The following is a 14,849-nucleotide window of genomic DNA, read 5'->3' on the forward strand; positions in this document are numbered from 1 at the left end:
CCTAATATGTTTAACTGGAAACAGAAAACATACTGGAAGAAATAATGGCCAAATATTTCCCACATATGATGAGAAGTATAAACTCACATCCAAGAAGCTCAAGGAATCCCCAGCATGAGAAATATGAAAAAAAAAGACAGCAAAGCACATCTAAATCAAACTGCTCAAAACCAGTGATAAAGGCAAAATCTTAAAAGCAGCCAGAAAATAAAAGAGAAGAATCATACTGTGGAACCAAAGTAAAGATGACAGCAGGTTTGTGGAAAATGCAGGACAGATGGTAGAACAACATTGTCAAAGTCCTCAAAGAAAAAAAAAATCTAACAATGTAGACTTCTATACCCAGTAAAAATATCTTTCCAAAACAAATACAAAATAAAGACTTCTGCAAACATACCAAAGCTGAAAGAACTTCTCACCAGAAGACCTGCACTACAAGAAATGTTAAAACGTGTCCTTCAGGCAGAAGGACGATGATACCAGCTGGGCATTTGGAGCTACATAAAGGAATGGAAAGTACAGCAACTGGCACTTTTATAGGTAAATACATAAGATGTATTCTTATTATTCAAACACATTTAACAGATAATTGTTTAAACATAGATGATAATAATGCAGTGTGGAGTTCATGACATACATACAAGTAAAATGCATGAAAACAGCAGCATAAAGTTTTGGAGGGAATAAATGAAAATATTCTATTTTAATGTTATTATATTGTACATGAAGTGCTATAATATTGCTTGAAGAGGACTGTGATAAATTAAATGTTTCCTATAAACCTTAAAATAATAAATAAATTACAAATCAAAGAGCCATAGCTAATAAGCCAACAAAAAGATAAAATAAAATTGTAAAAACACATTGAATTAATCCAAATGAAGGCAGAAAAAGAGGAAAAGGAGAAAAACAGATGGGACGAATAAGAGATAAATAACAAGAAAATGGACTTAAACCTACCAATAATACATTAAATGTAAATGGTCTAAATATCCAAAATGAGAGACAGGTGGACAAATTGGGTAGAAAAGCAAGATCCAAATATATGCTATCTATAAGAAACACATTTTAAATATAAAGATACAAATAAGTTAAAAGAATTGGAAAAGACATCCTATGATAACACTAATCAAAAGACCTCTGGAGCGGCTATATTAATACCAGACAAAACATATTTCAGAGCACAGAATATTGCCAGGGATAAAGAAAATTGTTTCATAATGATAAAAGGGTCAATTCATGAAGAGGACATAATAATCCTAAATGTTTATGCACCAAATAACAGAGCTTTAAAATACATGAAACAAAACCTAATAGAACCATGAGGAGAATTAGAGGAAATCCACAATTAAAGCCAGGGTTTTAATACCTCTCTTTGAATAATTGTCACAACAAGTCGACAAAAAATCAGTAAGGCTAGTAAAGACTTCAGATTCAACTGACATCCATGAAACACTCACCCAACAACAGAATGGTCATTCTTTTCAAGCACACATGGAGCATTTACTAAGATAGACCATATTCTGGGCCATAACACAAGTCCAAAAAATATAAAAGTATCCAAGTCATAAAAAGTATGTTATCTGACTACAGTGGAATTAAATTAGAAATGGAAGAGTTCTGGAAAGTCCCTCAGATTTGGAAACTAACACATTTCTTAATAACCAATGGGTCAAAGAAGAAATTGGAAAGTTGGAAAGTATTTTGAACTGAAGCCAAATGAAAATATAGCAAATCCCACAGAAAATGTGTGGACTTAGCTCAGTCACTCCTTAGGGGGACATTTATAGCATCAAATGTCTATAATAGAAAGGAAAAAAGATTTCAAATCAATGACCTCAGAGTCCACCTTCAGAAACTAGAAAAAGGGGAGCAAATGAAAACCAAAGTAAGAAGAAGAAAGGCAGTAATAAAGATCAGAGTGAAAATCAATGAAATAGTAAACAGAAAAATGATAGAGAAAATCAGTAAAACCCAAGGTGGTTCTTTGAGATATCAATAACAACAATAAACCTTTAGATAGGCTGATCAAGAGAAAACGGGAGAAAACAAATTACCAATATCAGGAATGAAAGAAGTGACATCAGAACTGATTCCACTGGTATTAAAAGGACAAGGAGTGTTAGGGACGACTTTATACCAATAAATTCAACTACTGAAAGGAAATGGATAAATTCCTTGGAAGACAAAAATAACCAAAGCAGGATGAGATATATAGCCTGCTAGTCTTATATCTATTAAAGAAGTAAAATTTGTACTTAAAAACCTTTCTACAGGACTTCCCTCGTGGTGCAGTGGTTAAGAATCCACCTGTCCATGCAGGGGACACAGGTTCGAGCCCTGGTCCAGGAACATCCCACATGCTGCGGAGCAACTAAGCCCGTGCACCCCCACTACTGAGCCTGCTCTCTAGAGCCCTCAAGCCACAACTACTGATCCTGTGTGCCACAACTACTGAAGCCCGAGTGCCTAGAGCCTGTGTTCTGCAACAAAGAGAAGCCACCACAATGAGAAACCCACACACTGCATTGAAGAGTAGCCCCTGCTCGCCTCAACTAGAGAAAGCCCGCGCAGCAACAAAGACCCAACACAGCCAAAAATTAAAAAAAACAAAAACAAAACCTTTCTACAATGAATACTCCAGACTTGGGTTGCTGATGGATTTTACCGAACGCTAAAGGAAAAAACACCACCAACAACCAATAATGATAAACAGACAATAAATCAGCACAGGAAAGGCTCAACCTTGTTAGTCCTTATGGAAATGCAAGTTCAAACCACAGTGAGGCGCTCCCACACATATCGGAATGGTAACGCTAAAAAGACTGGCCACACCCAGTGTTTGAGAGGCTGTGGAAGGGCTGGGAGTCTCAGACCTGTTTGTGGGGGGATGTGAAGTGGTACAACCACCTTGGGGAACAATCTGGCAGCTTCTTAAGCCATTAAACGTACATCTGGACTTCCCTGGTGGCGCAGTGGTTAAGGATCTGCCTGCCAGTGCAGGGGACACGGGTTCGATCCCTGGTCCGGGAAGATGACACATGCTGCGGAGCAACTAAGCCCGCGAGCCACAACTACTGAAGCCCGTGCGCCTAGAGCCCGTGCTCCGCAACAAGAGAAGCCACCGCAATGAAGAGCAACCCCTGCTCGCCACGACTAGATAAAAGCCTGCACGCAGCAACGAAGACCCAATGCAGCCAAAAAGAAAGAAAGAGAGAGAGAGAGAGAGAGAGAGAGAGAGAGAGAGAGAAGAGAAAGAAAGATAATGTGAAACCCATGTGTTTAAAAAAAAAAACACAAAAATCCCCCCAAAAAACAAACAAAAAAAACGTATACCTGACGTATGATCCAGCCATTCCTCTGCGTGAGAAAGAACCCACGTACACAGAGCTGTGTGTGGCAGCGCAGAGCAGACTTATTTGTAACAGTGCCAAACCGGACACAGCCCAGATGTCCATCAACACCCGAATGGACAAGTAAATTGTGGTATGTCCAAGCGTGGACACTTGTCAGCGAGAAACAGCACACCAGGGATGAATGTCCATATGCCGAGTGAAAGAAGCTGGACAAAAGATAAAATGTAAGTTACGAGTCTGTAAAGAGTATATAGAAAATTCTAGAAAATGCAAACTAGTCCAGAATGACAGACTGTGGATCAGAGCTGCCCAGGCGCTGGGGCCGGGAGCAGAGGGTGAGAGGGCTGGTGATAAAGGGGCACCAAGATGTCATCCGCGCTGGGCCTGGATGCTTGTACCTCTCAAACTGTTTACTATAAAGGCATACAGTTTACTCTGTATCAGCTGTACCGCAATAAAACTACTAACTCAAATAAAATTTTAAAAATCCAGTCCTGCAGTTGGATTGGCCTCCTGTCCAGGGCTCAGAGGCCACAGCGTCCAGTGGCCCTCCCCGGATGGGGCAGGTAAAGAGCATCTTTGCCTTGAGGAGAGTGTCCCTTAGAGGGAATGGTGCACAGGGATGGACCGTGGCCAGTGGTGCCATCCGTACCGTGGGTGTGCACCACCCGGGGGACAACAAGGAGGAGGGTGACGAGGTGGCCCTCCGTGGGGGAGGGCCCTTTCCGCATCCCGGTGAGGACAGAGGTGTGGTGGCCCCCATGCAGGGTACTGGTGATGCCAAATTCCAGTGGTGGTGAGGGGCCTAAGGCCAGAGGGGCGGGCGGTGCCCCTGGGGGTAGGGGCACAGATGCTGCGGCCTTGGTCAGTTCGGGTCGGGCGTGGGGTCAGTTTTGAGCCTTTGGGGAAGAGAAGAGGACACGTCGGGGTGGGGGGACAGGTGGACCCACCCCTGCAAGTGTGACACTCGGGGTTACAAGCAGTGGGGGCAGGTGTCAGAGCCTCCCTGTCCCTGGCCCGAGGGGAGCTTCCCTGGGACAGATGAGGGGCCCAGGCAGGTTAAGGCTTTGGGGAGCCCCCCGTTCTGAGCTCCTGCCTCTCCCTCCGTCTTGGGGACCCTGCCACTCAGGGGGAGAGGGACCCCCGGTTGGGACTCCAGGAGCCTAGCTTCCTGCACCCTGCCACTGTCTCCCTGGGGGGCAGGGACAAGTTCCGGGGGCTGGTGCCAGCTCAGGGTGGCACAGCTTAGCCGCTCAGCCCTTACGTGGGCACAGTGAGGCTGAGGAACCAGACTGAAGATGGAGGCACACCCCAGCCTTGCAGGGGAGCTGTGCTGGCTGTGGCTGGGGTGATGCTGTCCCCCAGCACGTGGGGCCAGGTGCAAGTGGCAGACCCTTGTGCATGGCTGGGCTGGGGCAGGGGGTGGCCTTCGCTCGTCCTGTGCTCGGTAGGACGGGTGGCCCTCTCCTTGCTTTGTCCCATCTCTCCCTTGGGTGAAATTGAGCAAACCCATAAAACCAAATGACTCTGATTGCAGAGGACGGTCCACGGCCCAGGTACGCGTCGGGACTTGTGAGGCCGAGTTGATAAAAACGTAATAAGTTCCAACAGAAGATATATTTTATGACAGGTATGGCGTGGCCGTGTGTAACTATGCTTACAATTAATTAACTTTTCATGCCGTTCGTTAAGCTCCGTTATTTATGAGGCCAGGCACCACACGATGAGGCAAAGTCATGGGAGGGAAGACCCGATTAAAGCCAGAGCGGGCTGTCGGACAACGGGTTCCCCGGGCCGGCTCCCAGCTCCGGTGTCTGCAGGGGCCTCGCTCACGTCTGGGCCCGTGTAGGCTGAGGCCAGGGTCTCGCCATGGAGCAGCTGCAGTTACTCTCGGCTCATTCCTTGTGTGATTGGAAAGAATTGTATTTGTGGTTTGCGCAGAAACTCTGCAACATATTGATTTTTCAATTACACCGGGAAGAAAACGAGAATGAGATGGAGGGAGACGGCCCAGGGCGGGCGGCTGCGGGGTTACACACGGTGACCCCAGGTGGCCGGCTGGACACGGCTTCGGCGGGGGGCCCTGACGGGCCAGGGACCTCAAGCTGGTCAGCACCTCGGCGCCTCTGAGCTACAAGTGCCCTCAGATGTCCGGCTTTTGTCTGACTGGGGAAACCGAGGCCTGGGTGGGGAGAACGACCTCACCTGAGGTCTGAGGCAGGGATGGACCAGGTCCCCCACCCAGGGAGTCCTCGGTCGGAGGGCCGCCACCTGGGAGAGCAGCCCTGTGTTGCCCAGGCATCCTCGGCTCCAGTGAGGGGGTCAGGCTGTGCTCTGCCCTGGTGTGAACATGTGAGGTCAGACAAGCCAGAACCTTCCCGGAGGGGCCCGTGGAGCCCCACGGCAACCGTGCAGCCGGGGTAAGGACGCTGGGGCTTGTCATCCTCTGCAAGCTGTTCCCAACGTCGCCTGCCCTCAGGCGACCATCATCACGGGCCTCTTCTCGCTACTCTTCATAATTTCAGTCTTGGCCAGAGTACTCCCTCCTCTGTGTCCTCCCAGGGCACCCCCCGTCCTGTCTGCCCCTTCCCAGGTTTGGCTTCTTGTTTCCGATCTGGCCGGCACCACAGGGCCGCTGGGGGGATGGCTAAGGTCTGTGGTGGGGGCAGAGCCAGCTCTCTCTGGGTCCTTGGCCCCAGGCGGGTGAGGACACCCGGGCAGTAGGGGAACATCAAAGTGAGGCTCACGGCTTGAGCCCCTGGCAGCCCTGGCGAAGGGGCAAGGGGAGAGGGGCTCTGGCAGGTGGGTCTTGGGGGTACTGGGCCTGGGCAGGGGTGCTGAGGTCAGAGTCGGGGGGTCACAGTCAGAGGGGTGGCTGCAGGTGTCAGTCACCCTCTCCGCTCTGCCTCCTTCTCCCATCCCCGAGCTTGGGTCCCTGGGCCCTGGGCTTGGGTGGGGATGACAGTGCTGTGATGAGTGAACTGGGTGCTGGCAGCAAATTGAGGGCCCCAGGGCCCCCCAGCTCAGGGGAGGCTGGGCAAATGAGGGCTCTGAGCCACAGGAGCCGAGCTGGGGACAGTGCAGCCCAGGGGGCTTCCTGGAGGGGGAGGCGCCGCAGCTGGACCCGGAAGCAGGGTAGGGCCGGCTCTCCCAGTGCTTCCGCTGCAGCCTGGAACGTAAGGATGAGATTTCGTAGCACCAGACGGCGTGGCTGGGATGGGAGTGGCGGGCGGCGATGGTGTCCGCAAGCTGTTTGCAAACAAACGCCCTGTCGGAGGCTTGGGCACAGTCTATACTGGATTTTAATTGAAAAATCAAATTCTTATTTTCTCCAAAAGCACCCCGCTCATTTCTAAGCCCCCGTACAGCTCTATGGGCAATTGCATTTCCCTGTGTTTTTCTTTTTTAAAGAAGAGGAAACCACACAGCGCAGAGCACATAGGACTGGGCTGGCAGCAGCCTCTGTTACCAGGAATCTCTTGGTGTCCCCTGAGGTGAAGGGACACTTCCCTGGGCTCGGAGCTCTCCTGGATCTGACAGGTGCATGGCCTGCGGAGGTGAGGTATCAGGTCGGGGGAGTGGACCGGGAGGCGGCACTTCTGGGACCCGATGGGCCCATCCCAGGTGTTGGACACCTGGCTCCCCAGTGGGGCGGGGCAGCAGGGATCAGGGCTTCCGTAGGGCCTGTCCTGAGACCTGCACCCACCCATCCCCTCAGGGGTCCAGAGTTCCTCACCTCCTGAGTGGGAGATGGGATGCAGGGACCCAGGCCCGGTCTGGCACGCAAGTGTGAACACGAGTGTGAATGCGTGTGTGCGTGCGCAGCGTGTGGGTGTGTGTGCACACAGGGCCAGCTGGGAGAGATCACCAGGGGTGGGCACCGCTTCTTGACGACCACCTGTAGCCGCTGGTGGACACTGTCTCGGGGACGGGAAGTGACAGGTGTTTCTCGAGCCGAGGTCACACCGTTTGTTTCTCCAGCTCCTTCTCTGGCCACCATCCAGGGGACTGGATGTGACTCCTTCCCGTGTCCCGGTGGGGTGTGAGGATGCCGGGGGCCTCAAGCCCCAGATGGGGGTCTGCTTGGCAGCACTGTGGGCTCGCCGCTGTTCAGCCCCCATGGGCACCGGCCGTGCTGGGCTCCTGACCCACGGTCCAAGCCTGGGGTCTGGGTGCTGTGACCCTCCTACGGCCCAGGATCCCTGGTCCCTGAAAGGAGGGTGCTGGGTGCCACGTGGCCTTGGGGAATTCTCTGGTAGCTCTGCTTGCTAAGGGTGTCTCTGTGCAGGTCTTTGGAGCCCAGGGTGGGCCGTCGGGAAGCGGAGCTGAACGCGACTGTCCCTGTCTGTGGGGAGGACCCCTCTTTTGGGCCACGAGCACCGGGCAGTGGGAGCCGAGGGGGGTTCCTCTGGCCGTAGGGAGAACCCACAGGCTTGGGATCCTACTTCCTGGCAAGGCCACCACTTCTGAGCGCCCAGCCCCCGTTTCCTGTTTCTGTTTGGGGTTCAGTCTCAGCCCAGAGAGGCTCAGGGGAGTGAGTGTTGGGTGTCTGGTCTCTAGTTGGGGGGGGGCCCTGGGCAGCTGCGGGGCTGGGTGCAAGCGCCCCGGCTTGTCCATTCCAGAGGGAGTGGGAAGCAAAGGTGGCCAGAGGGACAGGGGCCCTGAGAGACTCAGCCCACACAAGGGAAGGGCAGGGGCCCAGTGAGACTTCACTTCAGGGAGGGACCCTCCTGCTTGGGCCTGAGCCCTGACCCTGGGGGGCTGTGACTGCCACACACCTAGCCTGGCTGTGCGAACAGGGCTAGGTGTGTCCTTGGGGACAGTGGGGCCACCTTCCGGCCCCTGAGCCCGCCCTGGCTGAGCTGGGCCTGGGGAAGGCCGGGGGGCCTGGCTCCAGCTGTGGCAGCCCCTCGTAGACCCCAGCCAGGCCCCCTGTACCCGAAGATGGCCCCAGGCTCCTGCCTGCCCCGGGGCTGCGCCCCTTCTCGGAGCAGTTCGGGGGGACGAGGCCCAGGTGCTGGTCTTGTCTTGCAAGGAGGCAGGGGGACGTCCCAGGAGGCTGTCCTGGGCCCCTCCTCATCCAGGGCACTTTTCACGCCAGGCCAAGGCCTCGGCCCACTGACCCCCTTCCCCTCCGCCAGGGCTGTGGCCACCGTGGCTCGAAGGGTTTCTCGTGGACTGGCGGCCTCTTCTGACCCAGGAGGAGCCTGGACTCCCGACCACGCCGGTACTTCCTCTTGACCTCCTCCCTCTTCTGGGGCTTTCCAGAAAGGCCTGAGGAAGCCTGAGCCAGCCCCTTCCTCTGCGTCGCGGGAGAGGCTGGTCAGCCACCTGGACTCCCACCCTCCAGCCCCCTCTATGGTGAACAGTGGGAGACGGAGGAACATCCCCCATAAAGGGCAGGACGGGGCATTGGGCCGTCCTCTGGCCCAGGATGCGAGGTCCAGCCCAGCCAAGCAGCAGAGGACGTGGCCTGCACACAAGGGCCACGGGGTGGCCAGGCTGGGGTGTGGGGCTGGGGGAGCCCTATATCGCTGCGTGACTAGCACATTCCCTACAGCCCATCTGTCCACTCCCCTCTTTGGTGCAGAAGGGTAAACTGAGGCCAGAGAGGGCAGGGGTACGCCCAAGGTCACACAGCAGGCGGGAGGCAGCCCCCACTTCTCATGGCGGGCTGGTCCCACCACAGCTCACAGCTGGCGGGGGTGGAGGAGGGCTACCCCTGGCGGGAGGGCGGTGTGTGAGGGCAGAGGTGGGGGTCCACGTCCACCCGGGTGGTGGCGCGTGTCAGCCCAGCTCGTAAATAACCACGCAGGTAAAGGATTTAACTTCCCCTCGTTCCTTCCTGTGTTCTTGCTGCCTCGTAAATCTCTGCTGTTTATGACTCTCTCTTCGGCACTTTTGCGATGGCTGATAATAGCTGAGTAAGTGGCAGAGAGGATGAATTCTGCAGCAGATTTTAAACAAACACGCACGTCGGAGCCATAAATAACTGTAAGCAGAGGCGGGAGTGGGTGCCACCTCGCAGCTACCCTGGGGGCGGGGGACATGCCACCGCCCGAGGGAAGGGCTCTGGGCTCCCCACCCCAAGAGGGGCAGGGTCCGGGGTGGGGGGAGGGGGCTCGTTGCTAGGAGTTCTCAGTCACCAGGAGCAGGGACCCACCTGGGCGAGGGTGCACATGCGTGCGTGTGTGTGCGCACATGTGCAGTGTGTCTCTTCAGGCTCCAGCCCGTCTGAGATGCATGGTCGCTCCCTGGGGCTCCGTGTGCCCTCCTTAGGACGAGGGGCTGCCGGAGCCCTTGTTCAGTGGCTGAGGGGGTGGCGCTGGAGCCCAGCCTGCTCCGCCCCCAGGCCCTGCACCCCAAGGGCACCCTTCTGCTGCCCTTAGCCTGGAGACCCCAGGCCAGCCACCTGCTGCTGCCAAAGGTGTCCCTCGCTCTGATGTCCATGTTCCTACCAGCCAGCTGGGGAGACCAGACCAGGCTGGAGGAGCAGGTCCTACAGAGATCTGGGGCCAGAGTGGGGTCGGGGGGGTGTCCACGTGAGGGGGTGGTGGAGGCTGGGCCGGAGGACTGTGGGAGCCCCTTGGTCAGGCTTGTGGCCGGGGGACAGGGGGGTGAGGCTAGATCCCAGAGCAGAGCTGCTCTCTGCCCTGGATGCGGGGCGGGTAGGGGCTCCTCTCCCCTAAGAACATCCTCTCCTCAAACAATGAAGAATGAGGGGCACACGCACACCTGCATTTACACGTGTGCACGCATGCACGCACACCCAAACATAAAGTCCCCCGAACGGCAGTCATTGGTTTGTCTGACGTCTGCTGGACCCTCAACACAGTCCGGGACCTTGGCGCCCACCGGGCACCAGTGACCCATGTGCCCACCATTGTTTATTTTCTGCTAAAACTTGCTCTGCCCTCAATGGTGCTGGAGCATCTCCTCATAAAAAAGCCATAAATGTAATTGATATTCTCAGCATTTCGAGAAAAAATACGAGTATTAAAGATATACAGTACACCCCATAAAATCCTCTCGTATTTCTTCTTTATGGTGGGTTCTAAAATTGGCAGAATAAATTCCCTAAGACCCATTACGCTTAACACAGAGTGTGTTTTGGAGGCGGGGGGTTGGGGGCTGGGGAGGCTCATCTGATGGCTGTGAGCTTCTCACCAGTACCGTCTCAGTCCCCGCTTGGACATGGGCCGTTTTCCTAGAAACCTGGTTAAACTGGGAAAGGTGATTGCCTTGTTACAGTCTCTGACCACAGCCGAATGCCGGGCACGTTTCATCTCGGTGCTGTGGGGGTTTCTGTCTTCCTCCAAGAAAATAAAATGCCTTACGATGTACCCCCATGCTGATTCGCCCACATTTGTGATTCCATGGGGACCGGCTCTCCTTGGGTGGGAGGGTTGGTTTCCGTCAGCTGTCCCGAAGCTCTGTACTGCCTCCTTTTGGCCAATGAACAAGTCAATGAACTGCCTGCCTCAGTTTCCCTGCTGGTCCCTATGGGTTTAACTCAGAGGGGCGGTCACAACCTGCGACGTAAATGCATGCTTTACTGCTACACTATCTTCCTCCTTTTTTTTTGTTTTTTACATCTTGATTGGAGTATAATTGCTTTACAATGTTGTGTTAGTTTCTGCCGTATAACAAAGTGAATCAGCTATACGTATACATATGTCCCCATATCCCCTCCCTCTTGCGTCTCCCTCCCACCCTCCCTATCCCGCCCCTCTAGGTGGTCACAAAGCACCGGGATGATCTCCCTGTGCTATGCGGCTGCTGCATCTTCCTCCTTCACGAGACTAAAGCTCCAAAGAACAGGGACCACATTTTGCTTTATACTTTTTAAAAAAGTTTTTATTGAAGTAGAGTTGATTTACAATGTTGCGTTAGTTTCAGGTGTACAGCAAAGTGAATCAGTTATGCATATACATATATCCACCTTTTTTAGATTCTTTTCCCACATAGGCCATTACAGAGTACTGAGTAGAGCTCCCTGTGCTGTACAGTAGGTCCTTATTAGTTATCTATTTTATATATAGTAGTGTGTATATGTCCATTCCAATCTCCCGATTTAACCCCGCATCCCCTCGTAACCATAAGTTTGTTTTCTACTTCTGTTTTGTAGATAAGCTCATCTGTACCTTTTTTTAGATTCCACATATAAGCGATATCTTATGGTATTTGTCTTTCTGTGTCTGACATACTTCACTCAGTGTGACAATCTCTAGGTCCATCCTGTTTTAAACTTTTTTATTTTTAAAGTAAATTTATTTATTTTATTTATTTATTTTTGGCTACATTGGGTCTTCGTTGCTGCTCGCGGGCTTTCTCTAGTTACGGCTAGCGGGGGCTACAGCTCCTTGCGCTGCGCGGGCCTCTCGTTGCGGTGGCTTCTCTTGTTGTGGAGCACGGGCTTCAGTAATTGTAGCACGTGGGCTCGATAGTTGCGGCTCACGGGCTCCAGAGCACAGGCTCATCAGCTGTGGTGCACGGGCTTAATTGCTCCACGGCATGTGGGATCTTCCCGGACCAGGGCTCGAACCCACGACCCCCGCATTGACAGGCGGGCTCTCAACCACTGCGCCACCAGGGAAGCCCGTGTTTTAAACTTTAAAATCAAATTTACTGAGATGAAATTCACATGCAATGAAATGCATGCCTTTTTTAAAAAGTAAACTTTATTTTTTAGAACAGGATTAGATTTACAGAAAAATCGTAAAGCTAGTGCAGAGAGTTCTCATATACCCCAGCTCGGTTCCCCACTATTAACCTCTCATATTGGGATGGTATATTTCATACAGTCAGTGAACTAATATTGATACATTATTACTAAGTAGAGTTCATACATCATTCAGGTTTCCTTGGTTGTTGCCCAGTGCCCTTTTTCTGTTCCAGGACACTGACTGACTCATCACCTCTCCTTAGGCTTCTCTCAGTCCTGACGGTTCCGCGGACTTTTCCTTGTTTTTGATGACATGGACAGTTTTGAGGTGACAGGTTGGGTGTTTTATAGGGTGTCTTAATCGGGATTTGTCTGATGTTTTTCTCCTGATCACACTGGGGTTCAGGAGGACGATGCAGGGATAAGTCCAACTTTCCTCACGTCATTTCAGCGGTTCCGACTCTCGACAGGACGTATCACAGTTGATGCGGACTTTGATCTCTGGCTGAGGTAGTCTGAGTTGGCTCCCCTGCTGGAATATGACTCCTCCCTCAGCCCCCACTTTCCACACTGTCCTTTTTGGAAGGTCACCCTGCAGCCCACACCTGAGGACTGCGGAGTCACCCTCCACCTCCTTGAGGGCGGAGCATCTACATAAATGATTTGGAATTCTTCTGCTGGGAGATTTGTCTCTTCCGCATTCAGTTATCTATTTCACTTACTTATATCAGTATGGACCCATGGATATTCATTTTATGCTTTGGGGTAATCCAGTTTTATCTATTTCATTGTTCAGATTGTCCCCGTCTCGGCCACTGGGAGCCCTTCAGGTGGCTCCCTTGTCTTTGACGTGCTTATTGTTTGTTGACACTTTCTCACTTTCTGGCACGACAAGAAGCTGCAGGTTCTCTGGAATTTTCTCTGGCCCAGCCCTAGGATCAGCCATTGCTCCAGGGAGCCCCGGTTCCTCTTACTGGAGAATCCTATTAGAAAGCAAGGTCTGGGCCCTGGGCGTGCTGGTTGCTCCTGGGGTGTTGCTGCTTCTTGGCCCTCTCGGTGGACAGAGCCAGGGAATACCCATGGGTACTAACGTGTGTACGTACCCGCATATCACGTACGTGACTCATGTCTCTATCTATATTTCTTTATGTAGGCATCTGTATTAGTAGTCAGGGTTCTCCAGAGGCGCAGACGAATAGGACGTACACCGACAGGGAGGTTTGTTATGCGGGGTCGGCTCACACGGTCACGGAGGCCGAGAAGTCCCACGAGCTGCCGTCCGCAGGCTGGGGACCCAGGGAGCAGGTGGTGTGATTCATCCCAAGTCCGAGGGCCTGAGAACCTGGGGAGCCGATGGCATCACTCCCATCCGAGGACAGGCGATGGGACGAGACCAGCTCAATGGTGAGGCGGGTGCAAAAGGGCAAATCCCTCCTTCCTCCACCTTCTGTTCTATTCAGACCCTCAGCGGATGGATGAGGCCCACCTGCACTGGGGAGGTCACCTGCACTGGGGGGGGTCACCTGCACTGGGGGGGTCACCTGTACTGGGGGGGGTCACCTGCACTGGGGGCGTCACCTGTACTGGGGGGGTCACCTGTACTGGGGGGGTCACCTGCACTGGGGGGGGTCACCTGCACTGGGGAGGGTCACCTGTACTGGGGGGGGTCACCTGCACTGGGGAGGGTCACCTGTGTTACAGGTCCACCTGTCCGAGTGCTGATCTCATCCAGTAACACCCTCACACACACCCAGAAACAGTGCTTAATCTGGGCACCGGTGGCCACGGGCTTGGCACACAAAACCGCCCATCCCGCATCCATAACACTGTTAAGCTGAGCTGAGTTCCTGCAGATGTGTCTTCGCCTCAAGTCCATCACTGTGTGGCTGTCCCAGCCTGCCTGCCGTGCTGTCTGTGACCTCCCACTCCAGCTGTAGATCCTGGCCCCCCGATGGGCCTCATCGTGCGTTTCCGGTGTATACGTATAGCAGTTATTGAAAGGTCCATGTGTCCTCCCTGTGGGGGGAGCAGGGGGGCACTGTGATCTCACAGGCTCCACTCCTTTCTGAAGTTACTGAGATCAGCACTTTCCCTCTCACCTCCTTCAGTGAAGATGTTTCATACGTTTTTATTAGAGTTAGGCTCTTCTGTCTCAGTCTGCACATCTTCCCGGGAACCCCCAGCCTCCCAAGTTCTCAACATTTACATATATTAAGACCACTCATTTGCATAAAGTTGTTTGCTGTGACAAATGCATAGGATCATGTATCCATCATTCCGGCCTCATACAGAACACTTTCGCTGCCCTCAAAATCCTGTGTGCTGGGCTTCCCCGGTGGCGCAGTGGTTGAGAATCTGCCTGCTAATGCAGGGGACACGGGTTCGAGCCCTGGTCTGGGAAGATCCCGTGTGCCGTGGAGCACCTAGGCCCGTGAACCACAACTACTGAGCCTGCGCGTCTGGAGCCTGTGCTCCACAACAAGAGAGGCCGCGACAGTGAGAGGCCCGTGCACCGCGATGATGAGTGGTCCCCGCTTGCCACAACTATAAAAAGCCCTCGCACAGAAACGAAGACCCAACACAGCAAAAATAAATAAATTAATTAAAAGAAGGCTCAACATTAAAAAAAAAAAATTCCTGTGTGCTTCACCTGGTCACCCTCTGCCCTCTGCCCTGGGACCCTGTCTCTTCGTTCTGTCTCTCTGGCTTTGCTTTTTCCGGAACATCATAGAGTTGGAATCCTACAGAACATAGCGTTTTCACATTGGCTTCTCTCCCCTAGCCATATATATTTAAGGTTCATCCATGTCTTTCTGTGGCTTGACAGC

Source organism: Delphinapterus leucas, chromosome 2 (genome assembly GCF_059928025.1).
Source record: "Delphinapterus leucas isolate spDelLeu-1000000601 "Yukka" chromosome 2, BTC_Dleu_Yukka2, whole genome shotgun sequence".
NCBI classification, from domain to species: Eukaryota; Metazoa; Chordata; class Mammalia; order Artiodactyla; family Monodontidae; genus Delphinapterus; species Delphinapterus leucas.